Source organism: Gorilla gorilla, chromosome 9 (assembly GCF_029281585.2).
Source record: "Gorilla gorilla gorilla isolate KB3781 chromosome 9, NHGRI_mGorGor1-v2.1_pri, whole genome shotgun sequence".
NCBI lineage: Eukaryota > Metazoa > Chordata > Mammalia > Primates > Hominidae > Gorilla > Gorilla gorilla.
The window spans coordinates 51,333,495-51,343,655 of NC_073233.2; the positions used below are offsets into that span (position 1 = coordinate 51,333,495).

Genomic DNA, 10,161 nt, shown 5'->3' on the forward strand with positions numbered 1-10,161 from the left:
CTCATTCCCAACAGCTTTGTTCAGGAAGTATCATTACCCCAATTTTGTAGCCAAAAATACTAAGGCTCAGAGGTTAGGTGACTTACGACTGTAATAAACAATAGTTAACATTGATTGAGCATACATTGATTGAGCGTTTACTCGCTGCAGTGGTAAAATGCATTGACTGACTCCTCCAATCCCAATAATACTCTGAAGCTACATTGTCCTTACAGAGAAGATAAATAGCTTGCCCAAGTTCACCTAGGAAATGACAAAGGCAGAATTCAAAACCCAGGCCCCTGTGGCTCCAAAGCATTTCTTTCTATCTGTAAATAGTGTCTTAACATTGTATGGTTTATTTTAGGACCTAGAAACCTATCTCTAGGTGTGATGCAAACCCCCTTCTCTTGGGATTTCTGAACGTGCAGTAAGGAATACTGAGCCGGAGCCTCCTCTTGCTGTGTGACCTTGGGCAACTTGCTTCAAACCAAATTGCTTGGGCAATTTGGTTTCTTCATCCGGAAATGAGGAAGAGTGACCCTTGTCGACATTACTGGCTTGTAAAGGTCTACCCAGAGAGAAACCGCGTGTATAGACACACATGCAACACCTCTGGGAGGACTTCGTCTTCTTAAATTGCAACATTAAGCACTTTCCTCCCACTCTGGTCACCTTCACTTGCTATTCCAAGTCAATTCAATTCAACGGATGCTGGAGGTAGCCATACTGCTCTGTAGTATGCTGGGTGCCGAGGGTACGGCCGGAAGTGAGGTGAACTGGAACCTGGTGCCTGCCCTCTTACCCACCTAAAGGTTGGCTGCAGTGTGAAAGCCTAGCATCTGTTGAACTGAGTTAACTTGGAATAGCAAGTAAAGCTGACCAGAGTGGAAAGAAAGTGCTTTAGTCCATGCTTTAGTCTCCTCAGACGTGGCCCTTCCTGCCGAAGACACCCCTGGGCCTCATAAATAAGTCCTCCTTTTTTGCTGAACCCAGCTTGAGTGACTTCCTCTGATTCAAAATTCCAGTGTCCAATCAGTACAGCCCTACCTCCCTCCAGTCCAAAAAAACACCCTGATGAGAAACCCCCCACCCTACAGGGCTCATTTGTCAGAAAGGCTGGGAGAGAGAAAGGGCTGAGCACAGGAGCGGTGGTCTCTCAAGGTTCTGGGGGAAGAAGTGGGCTCTGTGACCTGGGGAGCCACCTTTAAGTATTATGCAGTGGCTGGAGCTTGTGCTTGCTTTGATTGGAACAATTTCTAAAAACTTGATCCCAAGATGGAGCCCTCACTATAGGTGCTTAATCATAACCCAACGTGGTTCACATTTATTCAGCTTTTGAAATACACAAATTGCCTTATCACCCCTCTGGGAAGCCTTGCTGGACCGTCCCACCAGGCCGGATCTATCTTTCTCTTCCCTGCGTCTTGGACACCATTCCGCTGAGGCTGTCACGCTCTCTCAAGATAAGCAGGCTGTGTGCAGAGGGAAGAGCGAGATAAGGCTGGGTTCAAATCCCAGCTCTATTGCCCATTCTCGTTGGTAAAATGGGGGTGAAAATCTCTCCCTTGTAGGGTCATTTTAAAAATCTTATGATACTGTGTATCGGCGAGTTCAGCACAAAGCCAGGCACTTAGTCACATCTCAAAAGCAGCTTTACTACTGGTAGCATGGTCTGTTTAGATGCTTTTATCTTCGCTACCTCATGTGAGTGCTTTGAAAACAGACAAGAGCTGTTTTACAGCTGTTGTCTCATATTGAACAGTGCCTGGTGTACAGTAAATACCTGTTCAGTCACCAATACTGCATTTTGGATCCATGAACTTCCTTAAGCATCCCAACAAGTCATGAAATCAACACGGTGGCATTCTGCCTGAGCCCTGAATGGGAGGAGTCCCCAGTCTAGCTGAACCCAAGCCCAGGTCTACTCTCCAGTTGCCCAAGTTGTATTTCTGCTCAAGACTGAATTAATCCCAATCTCACTGGATGTGAATTAAGCTGCGGGACCTCGTATTCTGCTTGGACAATACCCATTACTGACTGGGGTTTCTCAGTGGGGGACTGAGCCAAGCAGGAGATGGGGTGGAGATGGGGAGACATGGTAGCTTTCCCTAGAGGAAGCCCAGCCTTGGCCTGGCCCAACTGGCCAAGGAGTGCTTTGCTGAGTTATGGGGGTTCAGTGCTCAAAGTTCCAGAGGAGTCTGGGCCCCCAAGATTCTCAGAATCATCCGCCCAATTATCCCCACCTGAGGTCTCAGCATCCCACTCTCTGCCCAGCAGGGTTCTTGGCTTTGGCTGAGATCTGGCCAAGCTATGCCCTCCTTCTCCTTCACAACCCTGTGACCCTCCTGCCCCCAATTCCATGCCGAGCCTGATATTCAGTACAGGATACCCTTTGGCTGCAGAAGGAGAGAGTGTCTTACAACAGCACTATGGGGATTTTGTTCTTCACTGCATGGCCTGAGTTAACAATGGATCAACCTGAGCCTGCTGTTTTCTTCCTTTAAGGCTTCCAGAGCAGTTAGCCGCCAGCCAGCCTCACCATCCCTGTAAGGCCCATCGCCCCTGGATTGTTTAGAAGCTAGTGCTTTCATCTGATCCCCCACCCCACCAACACCTGTACCTCTTCCCAGCCCAGCACAGGAACAGTCTTAATCACCGTAATACCAGGGTGGCCACCATCACACGTCCCACGACAACAGGGCCCTCATTGCACATCACCAAGTGACCCAGCTCCAGAATGCCCTCCTGTAGTGGCGTTCTCAGGGCTGCGACTCTCTTAGCTTAAGATCCCCCCAAAGTAGAACCCGATGCCAAGGCTTGTGTACAGGGAGTTTATTTTGGAAGTCATTCTAGGGACCAGAAATGAGGGACGAACAGGAGTGGGAAACAAGAGAAAGCAGAAGAGCCAAGATAGCGGTGCATTATTAGGTCACTGCCGTGGGTGGCTGGGGCTCAGTGCTGCCAGGACCTTCCAAGCAGTGCACAGAGGGACCTTATGGGTCAGATGACGGCCTGGCGGAAGCATTCACCCGGTGGCGCCTGTGCACCCCAGATTGAGGCTGGCTCAGTGGAAGCAACTTCCCTCCACAAGTCCTCCCGCTGAGCCCGCTTCTGCCAACCTTGTGTTGGGGCGCTGCGGAAGCCCCTGGGCAGAAAATGAAAACTGCCTCATGCTGACAGGAGGCGAGGTGCTGGTGGTGCAAAGGGAGCTGAAGCCCGCCCGGAACTGCTTGCCACAGCATGGCTGGAAATAGAGTTGTAGCCGCGCACGTGGCAGGCGGTGTTCAGAAGGAATCTGGTGCATTCTCTCGTAGTTATGAAAACAGGCTCTGGAGCCAGGCTGTCTTGATTCCAATCCTTCTGCTGTGCTTCCTTTCCTTCCACTTACAGAAGGGGGAATACTAAGAAGAAAGTACTTTATAGGGTTGTTATGAAGTAAATGAGAAAATTCATGCAAGATGCTTGTAATAGTGCCTGGCACATAATAAATACTCAATTAAGAGGGGCTTCTAATATCCCCATTTTACAGTAGAGGAAACTGAGATACATATTTTTTGAGGGATGAGGAGAAAGGGGACAAAGAAAGGGAGGGAAGGATTTTGAGTAGATCCCGCTCACACCTTCAGAGAAGCGGAGGCCCTGGCTCTCTCAGCGTTTCTATGTCCTCTTCCCCTATCACAGGAGAGGCCTAAGGACGGGCAGCAAAGGCTTTCTTCCCCATACAGGCATTCAAGCTTCCTCTGCTCCAGCTACAGGGTCCGTGGGTTCCTTGTGATGTCACAGCTGGTTGCTATGGAGACCAGGTTGCTGTGAATGTCAGTCCGAGGCCCATTAGGAGCACAGTGAACAGCAGCCCAGGCGAGCCCAGGGAGACAAGAAAATGAGGCTCCCCGTGAGGTCTAATAAACACCTCTCGCCACACCCCAAACACATAGACACACAATAGAGCCCGTAGGTCCTGAGTGAGTCCCCCTGGCCCACCCCACTCAGCCAAGATCTGACAACATATGTTTGGGGACAAACAGCCCCAGCAGCCAGGAGCAGGCCACATCATACGTAGTCAGCATCAGCCATGGTCCCCTCCCACTCTCCTGGGGGAAAAAGGTGCTTTACAGGCAGCGTGGCATCCAAGCATCCCCATGGCGATGCTGAGGTCAGACCTCACTGTGGTGATCTCATGCTGGGGCCACCGGACTCAGGCCAGGCTGGGAGTAGGCTGTCTACCCATTGCTGGCTGTCATTGTCACCAAGGGAAGAGGAGAAGCTGTGAAGAGTTGCTCTGGAAAAAACAAATCTGCTCATAGGACAATGGGTCTGGGTGAACCTATCCCGGCCCTCTTGGCTGCTGGGCCAGGGCCTGGTTTTTCACAGGGCACCATTGAGGCCACAGGAAGTGGCTTCCTGCCTCTGAAGACAGCACACAACTGCCCTAGAAAGCGCTCTTGTCACCCCTGCTGTGAGTCCCCCAGTGGGTTGCTTTGAGAGCCTTTCCTTTTACTGTGTATGGGGAAAATCTTCTGGGGGGATTGGCAGAGTTGGGGGGAAGCACCCTATGCCCTTCTCTGGATCTCAGGGGATCCTCCCTCCATGCTCTGGCAAGGCACTGACCACCCCCTTCCCCAGGGCTGAGCCAGACTCCAGGCAGCCTCCAGCCACCCGTGCCTCCAGTTCACGCCTGCCTGCCCGATGCTGTCCACAGCCAAGCCCTTCTGCATTCCCCGGCTCCAGGCCCCACCGTACTACCTGCCTAGTTGGGACACTTTTGCAGGAGGGACTGTCGCCTTTCTTTTGCTGGACTTTTATTTTTTTGAGACAGAGTCTTGCTCTGTTGCCCAGGCTGGAGTGCAATTGCACAATCTCGGCTCATTGCAAGCTCCGCCTCCCAGGTTCAAGCGATTCTCCTGCCTCAGCTTCCCTAGTTGCTAAGACTACAGGTGCGTGTCCACCATATCTGGCTAATTTTTTCATTTGTTTTTTGTTTTTTGAGACAAGAGTTTCACTCTTGTCACCCAGGCTGGAGTGCAGTGGTGCAATCTCGGCTCCCTGCAATCTCCGTCTCCCAGGTTCGAGCTATTCTCCTGCCTCAGCCTCCCGAGTAGCTAGGATTACAGGCGCCCACCACCACACCATGCTAATTTTGTAATTTTAGTAGAGATGGGGTTTCACCATGTTGGCCAGGCTGGTCTCAAACTCCTGACCTCAAGTGATCTGCCCGCCTCGGCCTCCAAAAGTGCTGGGATTACAGGCATGAGCCACCGCGTCCCGCCTGGACTTTCTTAAGAAACAGTTACTCCTAACCTACAGCTTGACCTCATAGCTGGGCCCTTCATCCTGCTGATGGGCAGTGTAGGGAGACAGGAACCACAGAGGCGTCTGGGAGGCAAACCTCATTGCCACCCCTTTCTAGAGACATGGCCTTGGGCAAGTCACGTCCCCTCTCTGAGACTCTTGTTTTCTCAGGGTCATTGTGAGGATTAGATGGCCCCGTAAGCATTCACCCCTTTCTTCCCAATCCTGCATCTGGACCCCAGATGCCACCTCCCACGTCAGAGGCCCTGCATCCATGCTCTGCATCTCCGGCTGCCCTCACCACACATGTATTGCTCTGCCCAGGCCCCTCAAGGCTGGTGGTGTTCTTACACCTTGCTTTTGCTGACTCAGTGGATGTGTCTAGATACCACCAGTCCCGACCCCGTTCTGTAGGTCTCTTCTAGAAAGGAGAGCCACCAAGAGCCTATGCCCTGCTCTGTGTTAGGATCTGTGTCGGACATTTCACACCCATTATTCTAATGAACTCTCACCCCAAGCCCAGCACAGAGTGATCACTAGTCCCATTTTAGGGATGAAAAAATTGAGACAGAAGTAAAATGACCTGCTGGGCGCGGTGGTTCATGCCTGTAATCCAAGCACTTTGGGAGGCCAAGGTGGGTGGATCACGAGGTCGGGAGTTTAAGACCAGCCTGGCCAACATGGTGAAACCCCGTCTCTACTAAAAGTACAAAAATTAGCTGGGCATGGTGGCACATGCCTTGTAATCCCAGCTACTTGGGAGGCTGAGGCAGGAGAATTGCTTGAATGGAGACCCGGGGGGCGGGGGTTGCAGTGAGCCAAGATCGCGCCACTGCACTCCAGCCTGGGCTACAGAGGACAGAGGGAGACTCAGCCTGAAAAAAAAAAAAAGGAAAATGGCCTGCCGAGGTCACATGGCAACTATAGCTACCATTGACCGAGCATTTTCTCTTTGTTGAGTTTTATGCTAAAATGCTTCACACCTATCATTTCACTATAAAGAAGAAGTTAAGCGCCTGAACTCTGGAGCCAGCCTGCCTGGGTTTGAATCCTGCCTCTGCCTCTTACTAGCTGTGTGACCTTGAGCAAATTATTTAATCTTTCTGTGCCTTGGAGTCCTCATCTGTAAAATAAGATAGCAACCATTCCTCCCTTATAAGGTTGTCATGAGGAAGGAATTAGGGATAAAGTGCTTAAAGTCACGTCTGGCATGAAGTAAATGCTATATAGTGTTTCTTTTTTTTTCTTTTCTTTTTTTTTAAAAAGGTGAGGAAAGCCTCACAACAGTTCTTAGGGTAGAGTACTACTGTTAGTTGCATGTTAGGGAGTAAACAGTCACAGAGAGATGAGTTCATATACTTGAGGTCACACAGCTTATACATGGCAGGGCTGGGATTAGAGCCCAGGGTTCATTGTATCAGGAGCTGTGCTGGTCCCATTTTGCCATCCACCCTGCAGGAGAGGACAGCAGGAGTCCTGCCAGAGGGTAAGGTCCGTGGCAACTAAGAACCAGAAGGGAGTGCTGCCCCACCCACAGACCCCGGCTGGGGCTGGGTCGGGGCACAAGGACTCAGTGGCTGGTGGAGGAGGGAGAGAAAGGAGTAGCCGGCTGAGGCTCGCCAGGATCCTAGCATCCAAAATTCCTGCTCCATCTGAGAAGGAAGCATGGCTGGGCTGAGCTGCCACAGAGCTAGGCTCTGGGTCACCACCAAAGCCCCATGCTTCTTGCCTAGATTGAGCTTGAGCCCTTATAAATCCTTGCATTTGTCAATAGTACATTCCATGAATGGGGTTCTTATTTCCAACTCTGTGACCTTAGGCAAGCAGCTTGACCTTGCTGGACCATGTGTCATGAGGTTGTTATGGGGCATGAATGAGTTAGCGGATGGGAATATAAAGTTCCTATCGCAGTCCAGCACAGGGCAGAAGGTGTTCAGGATATGGAGGTTCCCTTCCCCTCTCTGCTTAATGCCCAGGCACCGTGGCTGACCCTTGGTCAGTAGAGCGCACCCAGACGAATGCCCAGGTGGACACTTGTGCCTTTGTGGTTATCTTAGGGTAGAGAATCAGAGGCTTGTAGATGTCTTTGCCGCTTCCACGGGATCTCTGGGAGCTGGAAACTGAGCTTTAAGAAATAACTATAGTGCAAAGGTGAGTATAAATATAATCAGGTTTTCATCATGTTCTTCCTGCAAAATTCTCTTGGAAATGACAACCAACCTCCATTCTATTGCAGGGAACTAAGGGAAAAGGGTTCAGCCCAAAGCAGAAGGGACTGTGATGATCACAGTGACCTCCTGAGGCCAGCATGGTGGTAGCAGCCAGAGACAGCAGCTGAGTGAGACCCTAAGGGAGGGATGAGCCAGGCAGTGTGTGGTTGGAGTTCTCCCAACACATCTCGTTTTCCTCACCTCCAGATCACACACATGCACACACACATATGCACCCACACACCCCTTACACACTCCGGCCCGAAGGTTTCTGCAGGACTCCTTCCTGGCACTCTCTCCATTGCTGCCAGCATCGCACCACACTGCAAGGCTTTGCAAACTTTCCTTCCAAAGTGAAGGAGACCCTCTGGCCATCTGAGGCTCGGTCTGAAGCAATAGCCGCAGAGCGCAATCTCAGGTGTGCAGGAAGTGTGCCACGTGCCACATATGTTATCTCACTTAATCTCATTAGCAGGAAATGTCTTTAAAGTCTTATGTTGGTGCTTAAAAATTACTGAGCAGTTTAGCCCTTAATAAAGCCAGGCTTTTTAAAATTTGAAATGAGATTGAGAAAATTGTAGTCATCGGAATTCCCTTCAGAGACAACACTTAGCTGAGTCTCTTGGTTGTAGGGAGGAGGCTGATGGTGGCAGAGGGGGCAGTGGGGATGGCAGAGAGTGGGGGGAGCATGCCAAGGGGACATTTGAGAAAAGGTGATACTAAATCGCTCCATATTATGTGGAGTGAGGAGGAAAGAGGGTATGTTTGGGGGTGGGGAGAGTGTGTGTGTATGTGAGAGAGAGAGAATGTGTGTGTGTGTGTATGAGAGTGTGTGTGTATGTGAGAGAGAGAGAATGTGTGTGTGTGAGAGTGTGTGAGACAGAGACAGTGTGTGTGTATGTGAGAGAGAGAACGTGTGTGTGTGTGTGTGTGAGACAGAGACAGTGTGTGTGTATGTGAGAGAGAGAATGTGTGTGTGTGACTGTGGGTATGTGTGAGAGAATGTGTGTGTGAGTGTGTGTGTGACTGTGTGTATGTGAGAGAGAATGTGTGTGAGAGTGTGTGAGAGAGAGAATGTGTGTGACAGTGTGTGTGTATGTGAGTGTGTGTGTATGTGTGAGAGAGAGAATGTGTGTGTGAGAGTATGTGTGAGTATGTGTGTGAGAAAGTGTGTGAGTGTGCATGCATGTGTGTGTGTAGGGTGTGCAAGATCGAGCAGAGAGATTGAAGCAAGTGAGGCTGGGAGCTGCTTCAAGGAGGAAGAGAGGGAAAGAAAGAGAAAGGCTTGCCTGTCAGAGGAGGAGCTAGAGAAGAAAATGTCAGCTGGAGTTCATGCAGGGGAAGGGAGATGGGCTGTGTGGTGTGCTCCTCTTAGCAGAGGCCTTGAAAATCTTCAGCAGGACTCGGCCTGTGTCCCCTGGACTTTGGTATCCTTGGCAGTGCCTTGGACCTCACTGGGTACTGGAACCCACTGGTCTGTCTTTCCCACTAGACTGTGATTGTCTCAGGGGTAGGCAATGTGTGGCTTCCTCCCTGAGCCTCAGGCCTAGCCCAGTGCCAGGACTCATCAATATTGTTTGAACTGGCTGAGCTCCAAGCAGGTGGGTTTGGAGGTTTTCACTCTTTGTTTGTTTCCTAGGTTGGTCTTATTTAACAAGGCAGGCAGCCTGGGGTCAGACCCAAATTCTTGCCTGCCCAGTTTCAGTCCTGCCTGGAGAATGAGATGGGCCTGACTCCCTCAGGCTGGAGCCCAGATGAGTTCCTGGGTGCAACAGAGGAGGCAGTTGGAGCAATGGGGACTGCCCAGTGGGAGGGAGGCGGAGCCAGTCTTATTGTTGAGAGGGCAGATGGCAGAAGGGACTCCTCTTGGCAGTTGGTCCAGCTCTGGGCTACCTTGTCCATCCTGAGCCCTAGGAAAGAAAACAAAAGGAGCCTTGCAGTGCAGGCCTGTGTGGTCCAGAAAAAGAAAGGTAAAATCTCCCATGGCTGCTGCTTTGGGTCCGACAAGCATCAGGCTGAGCTACTCGGGCTGCTTTTCCCCTCTGGGTGAGGATGCACCAACACGAACATACAGAGCGGCTGCTTCTACACAAAGGGACCCCAGGAGAGCAGGAGAGGCATTTGTAGGACGTCACGGGGAACTTGTTGTCCACCTGGAAGGGGCTGCCAAGTCAGACTCTTCTTTGGGGAGAGGAGACAGGTAGCACCCCTGTGGGGTGCCAGGGGTTGGCCATCGCTCAACGACGGCGGGGCCGGTGCCTTAAGGAGCTCGGGGAAGGAGAACACACCTGCGCAGCATCAGCCCAGCTCTAGTGTGTCATCACCAAGTAGCTGATGGCAGCTGCGGAACAAGAGCAGGTACAGGATGGGGGCCCCAGTTGGGAGAGAAGAGTGGAAGAGGCATGTTTGGGGTGAGAGCTGGGGGCATGAAAAGGTGGAGGGACGTGGAGGGTACGTGCTCCTCACAACAGCAACTGCAGCCAGCCAGCCTGAGCACAGGGCCCTGGGAGTTTGGGAATGGAAGCCATAGGGCTGAGTGAGAAGGTGGAGGTGAGCTTCCTCATTACAGGGGCCAGGAAATGCTGACGAATAAACAGCCATTGTTTACTGAGCCGTTGCTGCATGCCGGGCGCATAGCCAGGCCTTCACACACGACAACAATGGCATTTGCTAGGCGCTG

The 10,161-nt window shown here is 51.4% G+C and overlaps 2 long non-coding RNA genes across 2 annotated transcripts; one reads left to right on the top strand and one right to left on the bottom strand.

Moving 5' to 3' along the window:
• Positions 1–2,799: 2,799 nt before the first annotated feature.
• Positions 2,800–3,838, bottom strand: LOC109028783 (uncharacterized). The gene is made up of 2 exons (XR_002007760.4): positions 3,603–3,838; positions 2,800–3,383 (listed from the first exon to the last, which is right to left on the bottom strand). It is a non-coding gene; the product is annotated as an uncharacterized lncRNA (long non-coding RNA).
• A 79-nt stretch (positions 3,839–3,917) lies between these two features.
• LOC101133931 (uncharacterized) lies at positions 3,918–8,042 on the top strand. Its single transcript, XR_175773.5, has 4 exons — positions 3,918–4,438; positions 4,819–4,916; positions 7,329–7,422; positions 7,508–8,042. It is a non-coding gene; the product is annotated as an uncharacterized lncRNA (long non-coding RNA).
• Positions 8,043–10,161: the final 2,119 nt, after the last annotated feature.